Raw genomic sequence first — 6,903 nt, forward strand, 5'->3', positions numbered from 1 at the left:
TCGCGTTTCCCATTCATATTCCCGCAAAATTTAAAACTGTCTGCCCCCCCACCCCCACCCCCATTTCCCGCCTCTCTCCCCCGCCGATTCTTCTCATTCTGACTCCTTCAGCGCCTCCTGCTGTGCAGATGTTGGCTCCCGGATGTGTGCGCGCAAGTGTTAATACCCTGCCTGAGTCCTCTTGCTGTTGCTAAGGAGAATACGGCGAAGCCTTTAACGAGGGGAGGAAAAGGCGAAGAGAGAGGGGGAGATGAATAGAAGCTCATAAAAAAAGAGACAGAGAGAGAGGGAAAGAGGAGGAAATGAGGCAGCGGGCGACAGGATTTCAGCTGCAGGAGACAGTTTGTCAAAGCAGTGAGAAGGTGCGCTACGATAGCTCATCAGCATTACTTCAGTGAGGCTGAGCGTAGCTCACACGCGCAGGCTGAACTCGCTGTAGAGTTAGCACACACGCCCTCATCTTCTTCCGCTACATTTAAAAAAAGGGGAAGTGCACATTAAGATAACGTATGTTCTTGTAGTCATTAACCAGTTGTTAAATGTGTGTTATGCAAGGCCCGCATATGTGCCTTACTCACACTTTTTTGTTATCAAGCTCAGTGTTTTGACGCTCAAACGTCAGAGAGGAAGTTTAAAGCTGAAATTTAAAAAAATTCAATTTAAAAACAGAAAAGAGAGAGAGCAAGAGAGAGAGAAATGCTTTTTACACCCTACTTAGCGCCTCATCCTCTGGGATTGCGCCATGACTGCAGCCTAATGCACAGGATCACGGGTTCAACTTGTATCAGTCCAAATGGGGTTAGAGGTGGGACGGCCGCCAGAGGTTATAGGCCAGTTACAAATAACACTGTGTTGGCTCTTTTCAGGCAGCTGCATTCATGTGGTGTGAGAAATGTAACATTTAAGGCCAAACGTGCTTCTGAGATGTCAGTTTGAACTTGAAGGACTAGAATATAAGCAGGAAAGTGAGCAGGTATCGGCTGTAGTCGAGCATCAGCCTCTTAAATTAAAAACAAAAAGAGGAAGTGCTAAAAACTCAATCGCCACAGAACCCTGTGTTCAAGGAATCAAGGATCAAGGAAATCACGAAAATCAAGGAAAGCAGAGGCTTTGCCCATTGTGGAGTTCACCAGGAATGGGAGAAGCAAGACAAGTGATCAAAGCTCAAAAGTATGCACAGTACAAACAGTGGCTGCAGTGGACACTTGCCACTGTTTCAGTTCAGCTCTTTGTATGTTAGAACTTTGCTCGTCACTGCGGCTTGGCTAGCTGACGGACTGCCTCCATCTGATGCTCTCTGCAGGTAGACGGACAGTCCGTACCTCCCTACAGTCTGCCAACGAAAAACATGGAGAACCTTAAGCTGAGTCCACACTGGAAGCAATTCGCTTATCGCACATCGCTTTAATTAGTCTCTGGGTGGCTAAATAACTCCAGTGTATTTACTATCAGCAGTGTCCTGCACTCTTATTGGTAATCACTTCAGTGGCTCATCTGGAAGTTAAGTTCAAATTCAAATTCAAAATTCAAATTTTATTTGTCACACACACACAACCATACACAGTATGACATGGGGGTGAAATGCTTGTAACTGTGCAATGCCCGACCATTAAATGACAGAAAAAAAGTTTTACAGTATTTACAATTTACAGGTTACTACAAAATTTACAAATTAACTTAGGAATTTACAGTAAAGAATGTGCAAATAGCAGAAAGAGATTATAAAGATTATAAAGATTGTAAATTATAGGAATTATAGGATTATAGGAAATGTGTGGTGGTGCGTGTGGTGATGTGATGTGTGTGGGAGAGTCCAGTCCTACACCTGGTTCAGGGCCCGAATAGCCTGGGGGAAGAAGCTCCTCCTCATTCTCTCTGTTTTGGCCTTAAGTTCTCACCCACTGCAGTTACTTCACCTTGAGTCACTGAAGCTCGCTGACTTTCTCTCTGGTTTCCACATCACTGTGAACTGCTTCCAGTGTGGACACTTTACACTCACTAATTCCAGTTACTAAAACTGGAACCTTCACCTGCTTCTGTAGCAATGTTGGCTTTGGGAGTATTTTAATATGTTTTATGGAAAACAATGTGGCTTGTGGTGCTATGAATATATTAGTACCATCTTTTGGGATGGTATTAGCGGACCATCCAACAAATAGCAGCAGGTATGTGGGTCTGTTATGAATGCATCTTGTTAATTAGCTAGTTAGCGTTAGCTGATAGCTTAGCATTCAACCTTTTTGTCAAAACATGTTCACTTGTTGTTAAAGACAACAACAAATATAATAATTTCAATTCTTTAAAATAGGAAGTCTTTATACCCAGTCTGACGTCAAGCACCATTTTATTTCCATCTTTTATATACAGTCTATTGTTGTAATGCAACTCTGTACATCTGTAATAAGACTATTAACTGTATCAATAAAAGTTATTGTTTTTTGTTTTTGTTTTTCTTACATTTTCTCTTGATTGGGATCATGATTGAAGCCCAGGTTCATTATCAGCTCAGGCCTTTTAGGCACTGTCTGTCTGTGCAGACAGATGGAAAAAAAGTGCATTTTTTCCATCAGCAGATGCACTTTTTAAAATCGAAATGGCTTCACAAAGGCAAACCTCCAGTTCTTCTTTCCTTTTTTCCCCATTTGTGACGCCACTAGCTTCAGCCCACAACTTTGCACACATGCAGGAGACAGGCTTCGGAAATCTAGTGATTTGCAGAGGTAACCGGCAGATGCTCTATCCTTCACTGTGTGTGTTTACATTTCAAATCCCCCCATGTGCAGCAGTGGCATCATCTGCTACGTATCAAAAGACAGTGACACGTCCCATCTGCCCCGGGCTGAAGAGTGAAATACATTACACATACAGAAGGAACAGTCCCACTGGACCATTGCTCCACTTCTGTGACAGAAGAGAGGAAATAATCGCTCCACAGGGAGGCTATTTTTATCTACGCTTGAAGTGATCGATTCAGTGACCATCTCAGCACCTCCTGACATGACACTCCACTGTACAAGCTGGTAAGTTACGTAACATGGCTATCTTTTAATCTGCCTGATTATCATTTCCATTCCACCGCCTATGGAAAGGGAAGTCACGATGACTCCACCTCAGATGAATATCTTAGAGATTATGCACAAGTAATTAATATGAGGTCTAAGGAGGGTGACTGTTCAAGACCCCTACAAGAGTAATACATCATTCCTTTCTACTTCTAAGTCAACTTCCAGCTTAAAGCTTTAAGGATTATTTCCCAGAAATAATGAAGAACTGACACGCGAGCTGCAAGTAGAACCCGCTCCGTCCATGAAAAACCACTGGGAGAGTGATGCATCTCAGCAATAAAGCTGGTGAGCTTATACCTACAGACAAGGTATGCATACTTTTAATGCTTCCATGTATTCTTCCCCAACACCACCACACACACACACTTCCACACCAGAAAACCACTTCATTACACAAAGGAGAAAAAGCAGCTTGAGAATGAATCACTGAGTGGTTCTGCAGTAAATATGGAACTTTATGTACTGCATGAATCCTTGAGATAAAGCCTGAAAGCCCTAGCTTTGGAAAGAACTGTACTGCAGAGCGGTTCATTTCACTCGCTAAATGAGAAATGATTCACATGCTGGAATTTCATCATTTGGATGTTATGAAATCCCTCCCTCCCTGCCTTCCACAAGCCCCGACATCCCGGTTTTGGGAAAACCCTTCTGCTCCATCACCATGTCCATAGTGCCCAATGTGAGCTGGTGCCACTGCTGCTGCTCTCATTGCAGCACTTCTGTCAGTCTCGGGATCAAAGCCAAGCAGGAGCAAAAAGCGCTGCGCTAAGACACGTTGTTCCGATTCTTAACCGCACCTCGCCGTAGCGGGATTTGGTGAGGGGGGGGTCTGGACAAACGACAAAAATACCAGCAGTTTGATCTGATCGGATGTAATGTACCCGTGCGTGCTCGCGGGGACGAGAGATAACACGGTTAATTCCACACAGGTGCAGATGCGGACACGCGCGGAGGAAATTACGGCTCAGCACGGAGGTAGAATGCGCGGACTGCAGCGCGTAATAAAACCAAGTCCAGGAACTGCACTTGTAGACCGTCCATCGCTAAAAACAGAAGAAAGTGATCGAGTCCCAAACACCGATCACGAGCTGTAGTTTGTAACATACTCACCTCACTCATGTTGGGAAGATGCGCGGAGGGAGTTCTGCAACTGAAGAAGAAGAAGTGGACTTGGGTCTTTCCTGCTCTCCGTGCTCAGTCCTTCAGCCAGAAGCGCGCGAGAGAGTGCTGCAGTGTGTGCTTCACAGACTCTGGGAAAAAATAAAAAATTAAAAGATGAAAGAGTGATGGAGGGGAGGGGGTGGTGGGCTGAGTGGACTGTGGATGCTCCGAGACCGAGTGAAGCAGGTAGGCTGACAGAGTGAGGAGATTCTCAGCTCTCCGGTGCAGATGATGGGAGGAAGCTTTAGTGACAGCAACGCTGCGGTTTATGGGCAACAGGAGCTCTCTCTCTCTCTCCCTCCCTCTCTCTCTTTCTGTCTCGCCCACTCAGTCTCAACCAGTCACCAGGGAGCACACTATTGCCCTGGTACAGACATGTAGGCTAATAGGCAGGTAATAAGAAGTATAACCCTGGAGCATTTAGATACGCCTTTTACATAAGCGTGGTAATTGATGTGTTATAGTTATGATTTTTTTTTCAGCTTTGAAATGACCATGAGCTGAAAACACGTGTAGCCTGCAAACACACGAATATACTGCAGTGACATCCTGTTCTAAACTTTTTATGTGGGGTGGGGGAGGCTTCACAATACAAGGATGCTATTTTCCACATCCCACTCAGAATAAATATCCGATTTCCTGTCCAGAGTTTCAAAATAAACCACGTTTGCAAAAGCAGAAAGTGTAAATTGTGTTTTTGCAGCATACTGCAAATATTGGTATCGATCTGAGACCAAGTTAAATGCAGAACCATTATTGCTGATACCAATGCCAATACTATTCACTTATAAAGGCCGTGTATACATGATAGAGCAGTCTGTCATTCATTTATAGATGAATCATCATGCATTTGCAATTCTGAACACATTTTAATGACCAGTGAATCACTGTGATGTTTATTTTCCCACAATAATTAATTCTGACAACAACACACACCTTTAAGCTCTTTGTGTGTTTTGAAACTGTGGGTTTTTTCCCTGTCTCTTAACCACTTTGGGTCAACTTCTGTTGTTTAAATGTGCTATCTATAGCCTATAGGCTAACACAATTCAGTGGGCTACACACTGAGAGAACAGAAACAAAGTATCAATCCAATACCAGTACCTTTAGTGTCAATACCATTGGTATTTCTGTCGATCTGCCTGGGGGTGGGTGGCGGGGGTTCTATTTAAACAATCTTAAACTTACAGTTATATGTGTTTAAATGTTAATTTGATGTAATGTCATGTCTGATCATGGCCACTTAACTTTAAAAAAGGGTGTTTAGAATTTCTGAATCTATTTTAAGAGCTACCTATTTTTTTTCTAAGGCTTGGAAGTAAGCAGACATAACTGGTTAGAGTCAGGGATAAGGGAAGAGGAAACACAGAAGGACAGAAAACAGATTCCCTTCTGCTCAGCCCTGCCAAGTGTCTCCACTTGATGGTGCTGTTGTCATTACGTATCTCATTTGATCCTAGCCTGCACCTGGCCTGGGGATTTCATGCCTGCTGTGAATAATAGAACCCTTTCTACATTCAAATAATACTATTAGAACACATTAGGTACTCAAAGACATTGACATAACTACAGCGGTCCTTGTTTTCCACATCCTCCTTCTGGAGGAAAATGTCAGCACCAGTTATGACCCACATGTGCAGTTCAAATGTGGGCCACACTCATCCTTGACTGACACCGCTGACTCACGGTGACTGCGGCTGTGTACACTCAGCCACAGGTCAACCCTTATTGGCCCAGATGTCAGGGGTGCCTTGACATTTGGGTCGCATGCAACCCACGCAACATTTAGAGTGCTGTAAGTAGGCCTTAAATGCCAAAAGGAGCCCAAATTAGAGGCTAACATGCAATCAAGGGAAAACGCAGCACAAGCACAGATGACAGAAAATGCACGATGCAAAAAATCTACCATAGATGCCAAAAACATCACAGTTTTGTAAAAGCTTCTTTCTGCCACTGGAAAAAATGTAAAAAAAACCAAAAACAAAACAAAAGCCCCCAACGTAAATCAAAATGTTGACTTATGAGAAAATAACCTGAAATTTCAAGTTAAGAAGTAAAAATTTTGAGATGATAATCCAGATTTTTTTTATTCATAGATGGCAAAAAATGTTTTGTTTTTTTTCAATAAGGGAAAAAACTTCCATAAAGATAAGCTTAATGAATAATAAAAATAAAAAAAAACGAACAGATCCTATATGTTCAGATTACTTTGCATTGCTGTCCTTTTGTGAATATACAGTAACATTTCTCATTTCCCAGCAGGACATGCCAGTACAGTGCTAACTGTGCAGCTTACAGGTTAAATAAATTAAAACCTTCTTAGTCGGGAAATAGGGAAAATTCAGTCTTAGCTGCTCCTGCTACTCAGTTTAAACAGGCAGAATTTGATTAGGAACCACTGCTGTAAAATACTAATTAAATCATAATTAATGGATATACATTTACAGATCTCTAACATTAGATTTGCTAAGTTATCAGAGTCTTTAAAGCAAACAACTCTCTGACCTGTAAGCAGAAATGAACATCAAGACTGAGGGAAGCCTGTTTAAATCCCCTCAATATCGGCCAGGAGGCCACAGGAGGGCTCCCTTTGCAACAAGCTCAAGCTTTCTGTATTTCACCCACTTCAACCAGATGCAGCATCTCAACATCTCAAATTCTGAAGTCACAAACACGT

The 6,903-nt window shown here is 42.7% G+C and overlaps 1 long non-coding RNA gene across 3 annotated transcripts in view; it reads left to right on the forward strand.

Moving 5' to 3' along the window:
- The first annotated feature begins 2,745 nt into the window (after positions 1–2,745).
- LOC146390770 (uncharacterized) overlaps positions 2,746–6,903 on the forward strand; it is a 55,394-nt gene continuing 51,236 nt past the window's right edge. For 2 of the 3 annotated variants that reach the window (XR_014799857.1, XR_014799859.1), the window contains exon 1: positions 2,746–3,020. This is a non-coding gene — a long non-coding RNA (uncharacterized LOC146390770). Of the gene's footprint in view, positions 3,374–6,903 lie in introns of all 3 variants that reach the window. The other variant, XR_014799858.1, reaches the window with a different exon arrangement.

Source organism: Perissodus microlepis, chromosome 3, assembly GCF_051167445.1.
Source record: "Perissodus microlepis isolate ML-2025 ecotype Zambia chromosome 3, ASM5116744v1, whole genome shotgun sequence".
Lineage (NCBI taxonomy): Eukaryota > Metazoa > Chordata > Actinopteri > Cichliformes > Cichlidae > Perissodus > Perissodus microlepis.